Source organism: Berghia stephanieae, chromosome 12, assembly GCF_034508935.2.
Source record: "Berghia stephanieae isolate SIO BIC M18660-M18661 chromosome 12, UCSD_Bste_1.3, whole genome shotgun sequence".
NCBI classification, from domain to species: domain Eukaryota; kingdom Metazoa; phylum Mollusca; class Gastropoda; order Nudibranchia; family Aeolidiidae; genus Berghia; species Berghia stephanieae.
In genome coordinates this window covers 17,990,572-18,000,194 of record NC_088371.1, presented here as the reverse complement: position 1 = coordinate 18,000,194, position 9,623 = coordinate 17,990,572, and positions in this window count along the sequence as shown.

Genomic DNA, 9,623 nt, shown 5'->3' with positions numbered 1-9,623 from the left:
AATAAATAAATAAAATCCTTTTATTCATCCCTAAGGGGAAATTTTTCTTTAGGGTCTATTCCAAGGGAAGACTGGAATAACCCAGGCGTCAGCCGCAGTGCAGCGCCGCAAAGTGAGCTAAGGCTAGTTGACTTGCTCAAGGCCACACAACGCGGCGGGTAGTCGAACGGTACATTTCGGGTACGAAGCAAAGTCCATACCGCTGAGCCACGCTGTCCCATAAAAAAATATGTGAGTAATCGATCGATATTTGAAGGATGAGTTTCCTACCCATAATTTCAAAAACGTGTTTTTCCAGAGGACGGCAGTACTGACAACCTCTCTTTAGATAGAATGAAGATGACGTCACTCAGGTCTTTGTTATTGTTTTTTGCCATCCGCGTTTATGAGTAATTCTCACAAAACTGTATTAACCAGACTATAGATAGTATGCACTTGGCTAAGAAGCTCATAACATTGCCATCCGGAAGCATAACGGACCAACACACAAAACTGTGTGTAACCATGATCGTTTATAGCCTGGTTAATATAGATAGAATGCGCTTGGCCAAGGAGTTCACAACATTGCCATCGGGAAGTATAGATAGTATGCAGATGACGTCACTCAGGCCTTTGTTATTGTTTTTGCCATCCGCGTTTGTGAGTTGTTCTCACTAAACTGTATTAACCAGACTATAAAAGTTCATGGTTACACAGAGTTTGTGTGTTGGTCCGTTATACTTCCGGATGGCAATGTTGTGAACTCCTTGGCCATCTTCGAACTATCTATAAACGTTCAAGGTTACACAAAGTTTTGTGTGTTGGTCCGTTGTACTCCCGGATGGAAATGTTGTGAGCTTCTTAGCCAAGCGCATACTATCTATAGATAGTATGCAGATGACGTCACTCAGGCCTTTGTTATTGTTTTTGCCATCCGCGTTTGTGAGTTGTTCTCACTAAACTGTATTAACCAGACTATAAAAGTTCATGGTTACACAGCGTTTGTGTATTGGTCCGTTATACTTCCGGATGGCAATGTTGTGAACTCCTTGGCCAAGCGCATTCTATCTTATCTATAGATAGTATGCAGATGACGTCACTCAGGCCTTTGTTATTGTTTTTGCCATCCGCGTTTGTGAGTTGTTCTCACTAAACTGTATTAACCAGACTATAAAAGTTCATGGTTACACAGAGTTTGTGTGTTGGTCCGTTATACTTCCGGATGGCAATGTTGTGAACTCCTTGGCCAAGCGCATTCTATCTATATGTGGAACGAAAATAACGTCCCTCAGCTCTTTGTTATTGTCTTGAGACAACCATTATAATGATTAGTTCTCACTAAATTTTATCAATAACGTTTAAGGTTATCCACAGCTTTTTGTGTCGTACGTTATAGATAGTATGCAGATGACGTCACTCAGGCCTTTGTTATTGTTTTTGCCATCCGCTTTTGTGAGTTGTTCTCACTAAACTGTATTAACCTGACTATAAACGTTCATGGTTACACAGTGTTTATGTGTTGGTCCTTTATACATCCGGATGGCAATGTTGTGAACTCATTGGCCAAGCGCATTCTATCTATATCGGGCTGGCGGGTGTTTTGAGTATTTTCTTAAACGCATAGCATTAAAAAATTGAAAACTGCTTTCTTCACATCGGGTACGGAGTGAGCAGTTAAAAATGTATTAAAACGTTGCCAGTAGCCGTTCCATTTCTCTGAGGCAGGGTCAAATCGTGGCTTCGGTCAAATGCGACAAAGCTCGGAATTGCTGGAGGTTTTGGTAAACATATATTGCTAGAATGACTCTATCGCAAAAAATACTCTAGAGTTAAATTGGCGTACACGAAACAGGCTCTAGAGTTAGCCTCGCGGCCGCGAGACTAACTCCAGAGTGTGACTCGCGTACGCCAATTTAACTCTAGAGTCTTTTTTTGATAGAGTCATTCTCGCGTGGTTCACCGAAACTACCGTGTCAGCACTAGATTTTTAAATTTTGTTTTTGGAAATACTGTGAATTCATCTCTTACTTTGTGAAGCTGTTGTTTTGTACTTGTTTTAAATTAAATATATATATATATATATATATATATATATATATATATATATATATATATATATATATATATATAGTAGAGAGAGAGAGAGAGATAGAGAGAGAGAGAGAGAGAGAGAGAGAGAGTTAAATTGGCGTACGCGAGACAGACTCTAGAGTGTGCCTCGCGTACGCCAATTGAACTCTAGAGTCTTTTTTTTTGGTAGAGTCATTCTCGCGTGGTACACCGGTCACAAGTTTAATGAACATCTCCATCTGCTTTTCTTGTCGTTCAACGAGTTGCTTCATTTCCTCTTTTTGTTGTTCGATCTGTTGTTGTAATATGGTGATGAGCTCTTTATTTGACAAGATGACAGTAGTGCTGACACGACTATATTATGTACAATAAAGGTACGAAGGTGTGACGCCAGCGAAGGGTAGTCAATTATTGAAATATATAACTATAGATAGTTCTTAGTTGACGTCACTCAGGTCTTTGTTATTGTTTTTTGCCAGCCGTGTTTATGAGTAATGCTCACTAAACTGTATTAACCTGACTATAAACGTTCATGGATACACCCAGTTTTGTGTGTTGGTCCGTTATACTTCCGGATGGCAACGTTATGAGCTTCTTAGCCAAGCGCATACTATCTATATAATTTTACTCACCCAAGCGTCCGACTGCTTGGTTGTATGAAGACGACGTACTGTTTTGTTTACTTTCGTGACGTAGCAGTTGACCTCAGTGCCCAAGAGCTGTGGCGGGGAAAAAAAAAGGCGGGAAGGTTTCTTACCACGTGATGGGCGGCTGTACACGAAGAGGGCGTCTTACGACGTGCTGACCACACTGCAGGCAGAAAAGGCACTTGCCCCGGTTTTCTCGGTTGGCAGATTTCCGTCCGTTGTGTGTTGAAGACAGATTGCGCATTAGGGCGCTAACGGGGCCGATTAGAGATAGACGACGATTGGGATTGTTTGGAAGCTTTAACCCTTTGCCCACTAGTCATTATGACATCCGAAATGCTATCGCCTTTTACATCTACGCCAGAACAGAAATAGAGGGTGGAGCCTACCATGATATAACATTTTATGGAGCCCTAATTTCGTCATATCAGTTCTGTCCACTGACAGGTGGGTGGATATCGCTTTCCAGAACTTGTGTCCTTATATGAAATTCTGAGTTTTTGACCAATCAACGATTGCTCTTTTGATAGCTCGCTTGTCAACATGAGTCAGCTCAACCCTTGATTTATGTACAGGCATCACAGGCGGTATATGTTGTGTAACTTCAAAAACCACGGTTGACCGAAAGCGATGAATGGAAGCCCTACTGTGGCGTGGAGAACGAGGTCTTGTATCTATAGTTAAGTCATATCTCAACGCTCGTGAATTCTTAGTACGGCTGGACTCACAATCAAAACACGAAATATGTGTTTTAAACTCTTGAATCAATCGAGTTACATCAGTGCTTTCGTCTCATTGAGAAATGAAAAACGATATATAAATCAAGAACATCGACCGGAAAACAAGGAAATTATCATAAAAGTATAAAATTTGAGAAAGCTGTTTTCAAAATCAAATATATTACAAAAAAGGTTATTTCTAGACCGATTTTTATGAGACAAAGACAATTTTTCTCCACTTTTCAAGCTGATTCCAACAATGAGGTTTTGAAATTTATCGCGATAAGATTATTTGTCATTATTTTTTTTTAATACCCAATTGACTGCTCCGGAAATGAATACGTAATCCTTGGCGGCTAGCGAGTAGGTGTTAAATTTTGCTTACCCTTTCCCACGTAGACGCACATACACACACACACACACACACACACACCCACACACACACCGACTTATCGTCGTCTAGCATCCTATCGTTCGGCTCGACGATTAAAAGGGGTTCGTATCGTCGCTAAAATAATTACAAAATACATATATTTAAAATATATTTATAGTAATGTGAATTAAATATTTTAATGCTCTAATATATCAAGAATGATCATTATTATGATTTATTACGGTGTGAATTGAATTAGACCTTTAAAACTGAAGTTTAATCTGACACCCTACTCGCTTTTATCATTCGAGTCTTAAGTTGTAATAAGGCGTAAAAATTTTTTATTCTCTATTGTCTTCTGGCACTTTTCTATTCACTTCATATCTTGTTGTTACCAACATAAGTGCCTGCTCCACTCACTTTTCTGAATTAAAAATTCACCCCATACACCGGAGCATACTCAATGTCTCAATCGTTTCTATGTTATATGTTTGTGTTGAGAATATTGGCTATTAAGCTTAACTGCTGGTCAAAATTATTCGCGATGGTGGTGTACGAACGAATCGGCGGTCTCAAGAAGTGGGTGAGAGAGGGATCTAGTAATGACTTTGAGTTTGAAACGAATATTTTTGTGTTCGTGGATAGCTCACACGGTAGAGCCACGCTCTCACCTGCCAGGCGGAGTTGTCGTACCAATAAGGTCGCAGGTTCAAACCCCACCACCGCCGCGAAAAAATTTTTTTATTCTCTATTGTCTTCTGGCACTTTTCTATTCACTTCATATCTTGTTGTTACCAACATAAGTGCCTGCTCCACTCACTTTTCTGAATTAAAAATTCACCCCATACACCGGAGCATACTCAATGTCTCAATCGTTTCTATGTTATATGTTTGTGTTGAGAATATTGGCTATTAAGCTTAACTGCTGGTCAAAATTATTCGCGATGGTGGTGTACGAACGAATCGGCGGTCTCAAGAAGTGGGTGAGAGAGGGATCTAGTAATGACTTTGAGTTTGAAACGAATATTTTTGTGTTCGTGGATAGCTCACACGGTAGAGCCACGCTCTCACCTGCCAGGCGGAGTTGTCGTACCAATAAGGTCGCAGGTTCAAACCCCACCACCGCCGCGAAAAATTTTTTATTCTCTATTGTCTTCTGGCACTTTTCTATTCACTTCATATCTTGTTGTTACCAACATAAGTGCCTGCTCCACTCACTTTTCTGAATTAAAAATTCACCCCATACACCGGAGCATACTCAATGTCTCAATCGTTTCTATGTTATATGTTTGTGTTGAGAATATTGGCTATTAAGCTTAACTGCTGGTCAAAATTATTCGCGATGGTGGTGTACGAACGAATCGGCGGTCTCAAGAAGTGGGTGAGAGAGGGATCTAGTAATGACTTTGAGTTTGAAACGAATATTTTTGTGTTCGTGGATAGCTCACACGGTAGAGCCACGCTCTCACCTGCCAGGCGGAGTTGTCGTACCAATAAGGTCGCAGGTTCAAACCCCACCACCGCCGCGAAAAATTTTTTATTCTCTATTGTCTTCTGGCACTTTTCTATTCACTTCATATCTTGTTGTTACCAACATAAGTGCCTGCTCCACTCACTTTTCTGAATTAAAAATTCACCCCATACACCGGAGCATACTCAATGTCTCAATCGTTTCTATGTTATATGTTTGTGTTGAGAATATTGGCTATTAAGCTTAACTGCTGGTCAAAATTATTCGCGATGGTGGTGTACGAACGAATCGGCGGTCTCAAGAAGTGGGTGAGAGAGGGATCTAGTAATGACTTTGAGTTTGAAACGAATATTTTTGTGTTCGTGGATAGCTCACACGGTAGAGCCACGCTCTCACCTGCCAGGCGGAGTTGTCGTACCAATAAGGTCGCAGGTTCAAACCCCACCACCGCCGCGAAAAATTTTTTATTCTCTATTGTCTTCTGGCACTTTTCTATTCACTTCATATCTTGTTGTTACCAACATAAGTGCCTGCTCCACTCACTTTTCTGAATTAAAAATTCACCCCATACACCGGAGCATACTCAATGTCTCAATCGTTTCTATGTTATATGTTTGTGTTGAGAATATTGGCTATTAAGCTTAACTGCTGGTCAAAATTATTCGCGATGGTGGTGTACGAACGAATCGGCGGTCTCAAGAAGTGGGTGAGAGAGGGATCTAGTAATGACTTTGAGTTTGAAACGAATATTTTTGTGTTCGTGGATAGCTCACACGGTAGAGCCACGCTCTCACCTGCCAGGCGGAGTTGTCGTACCAATAAGGTCGCAGGTTCAAACCCCACCACCTAGCGAAAAATTTTTTATTCTCTATTGTCTTCTGGCACTTTTCTATTCACTTCATATCTTGTTGTTACCAACATAAGTGCCTGCTCCACTCACTTTTCTGAATTAAAAATTCACCCCATACACCGGAGCATACTCAATGTCTCAATCGTTTCTATGTTATATGTTTGTGTTGAGAATATTGGCTATTAAGCTTAACTGCTGGTCAAAATTATTCGCGATGGTGGTGTACGAACGAATCGGCGGTCTCAAGAAGTGGGTGAGAGAGGGATCTAGTAATGACTTTGAGTTTGAAACGAATATTTTTGTGTTCGTGGATAGCTCACACTGTAGAGCCACGCTCTCACCTGCCAGGCGGAGTTGTCGTACCAATAAGGTCGCAGGTTCAAACCCCACCACCGCCGCGAAAAATTTTTTATTCTCTATTGTTTTCTTGCACTTTTCTATTCACTTCATATCAAGTTGTAATAAGGCAACTTTGGCCAGAAGTGAAAGACATACATTGTGTGTTCAGTCTCTCTCTCTCTCTCTCTCTCTCTCTCTCTCTCTCTCTCTCTCTCTCTCTCTCTCTCTCTGTGTGTGTGTGTGTGTGTATGTGTGTGTGTGTGTGTGTGCGTCTGCATGGGAAAGGGTAAGCAAAATTTAACACCTACTCGCTAGCCGCCAAGGATTACGTATTCATTTCCTGAGCAGTCAATTGGGTACTAAAAAAAATAATGACAAATAATCTTATCGCGATAAATTTGAAAACCTCATTGTTGGAATCAGCTTGAAAAGTGGAGAAAGATTGTCTTTGTCTCATAAAAATCGGTCTAGAAATAACCTTTTTTGTAATATATTTGATTTTGAAAATAGCTTTCTCAAATTTTATAATTTTATGATAATTTCCTTATTTTCCGGTCGATGTTCTTGATTTATATATCGTTTTTCATTTCTCAATGAGACGAACGCACTGATGTAACTCGATTGATTCAAGAGTTTAAAACACAGATTTCGAGTTTTGATTGTGAGTCCAGCCGTACTAAGAATTCACGAGCGTTGAGATATGACGTAACTATACATACAAGACCTCGTTCTCCACGCCACAGTAGGGCTTCCATTCATCGCTTTCGGTCAACCGTGGTCTTTGAAGTTACACAACATATACCGCCTGTGATGCCTGTACATAAATCAAGGGCTGAGCTGACTCATGTTGACAAGCGAGCTATCAAAAGAGCAATCCGTTGATTGGTCAAAAACTCAGGATTTCATATAAGGATATAAGTTCTTGAAAGCGATATCCACCCACCTGTCAGTGGACAGAACTGATATGATGAAATTAGGGATCCATAAAATGTTATATCATGGTAGGCTCCACCCTCTATTTCTATTCTGGCGTAGATGTATAAGGCGATAGCATTTCGGATGTCATAATGACTAGTGGGCAAAGGGTTAAAGCTTCCAAACAATCCCAATCGTTGTCTATCTCTAACGGGACCCGTTGGCGCCCTGTCGCGCAAACTCAGTTTTTCGACTGACGTAACGAAACGCCCCGATAGGCAGATGCGCAGGATAAAGGTGAAAAATCCTCGTCACCAATGTTGTGTTTTTGACGGGACACCCGATTAATATTGTGGAAACACCCAACTCAGAAGCGTTAATTGATTAAATGTGAGATATTGTTATAAATTTTGGACGGGCCACCAGAGGAAACCAGGTGAAACTATTCAGGAATACGCTTCAACAGTCATAACGTCACTTCCCTCGTAATGACGCATGGTAACTTAGTAACTGGCTCTAAACTATCAGAACAATGGCGGACGCCCTTATGAATATTTCTCCGACGAGCATAAAAGCTTATCCAGAGGGAAAAAAAACATTATAAATCTGATCATGTTTTGACTTTTACACATTCTGATCACAAGACATATGAAAAGTTCTAGCCAGCATGAAGAATAAAAAGTACCAATTTTCTTTGTTTAGAACCACGATGACCGCCGTCACATGCGATTTCCCATCCACTGGACCTAGTTTAACATTGTTCTAATGGACAATATTTTGCGTCATTTTCTTTTGTTGAGATTTCCATTGAGCCCATAAGGAATTGGGTTATCAGACCTACAAATATGTGCACGTCGGGTGGAACCCCTGTCGATAATTCATTGAATTTAACGTTTAATTAGATCTAATCAGAAACATGAAATTATAGTTTTTATCAATTTAAGATTTAAAAAAAAAACCCACTATAGATAGTTCGAAGATGACGTCACTCAGGTCTTTGTTATTGTTTTTTTGCCATCCGCGTTTATGAGTAATGCTCACTGAACTGTATTAACCTGACTATAAACGTTCATGGATACACACAGTTTTGTGTGTTGGTCCGTTATACTTCCGGATGGCAATGTTATGAGCTTCTTAGCCAACCGCATACTATATATAGAACACAACAATTTCGCTTGAATCTCGCTTGAATTGTACTTTTTAATGGTAAATAAGGTATTAAAAATTAAATCACCCCGACATGATGCCGTTTTTACTGGATTGGTCACAAATCATCGCTCAATCAAAATCATAAACATCTTGACAAACAGAAAACACACACACACGCGTACACACTCACACACATTCACACACACACACACTCACACACACACACTCACACACACACACATACACACACACACACAACGAGATTTTAAAGAACCCGCGGCCCATCCAATGGCTTAGTGGCTCGTGCGACTGATCTCTCTCTCTCTCTCTCTCTCTCTCTCTCTCTCTCTCTCTCTCTCCTCTCTCTCTCTCTCTCTCTCTCCTCTCTCTCTCAGCCAGTCGGAGGGTGCCGTGTCAGTTGGATTTGGCTCTGACTCCGCGATATTTTTATTCTCGGTTTTCATCTGGCACTTCTCCATATCTTATAATATTTCTCAGTGTAAAAATGCCCGATCCACACTTTTTGTGTATTATTATTAAACGTCCTTGGGCCACCCACACCAGGCGGTTATCATGGCCTTGTACTCTGAGAACCGCGAATTTCCGCCAACTGGTCGTTCTGCGATTGCTAGCCAAAGGGAAAAGTCACACTACCTGCACTATAGATAGAAAGAAGATGACATCATTCAAGCCTTTGTTATTGTTTTTTGCCATCCGCGTTTGTGAGTGATTCTCATAAAACTGTATAGATAGTATGCACTTGGCTAAGAAGTTCACAACATTGCCATCCGGAAGTATAACTGGCCACCACACAAAACTGTGTGTAATCATGATCGTTTATAGTCTTGTTAATACAATTCAGTGAGAACTACTCATAAACGCGGATGGCAAAAAAAACAATAACAAAGACCTGAGTGACGTCAACTTCGTTCTATCTATTAACCAGACTGTAAAAGTTCATGGTTACACATAGTGTGTTGGTCCGTTATACTTCCGGATGGCAATGTTGTGAGCTCCTTAGCCAAGTGCATACTAATCTATTCCGTTACGATTGTTGCTGAACACTGTATCAACTTGTTTATATCATATCATTTTGGTCGTTAAAGTTATA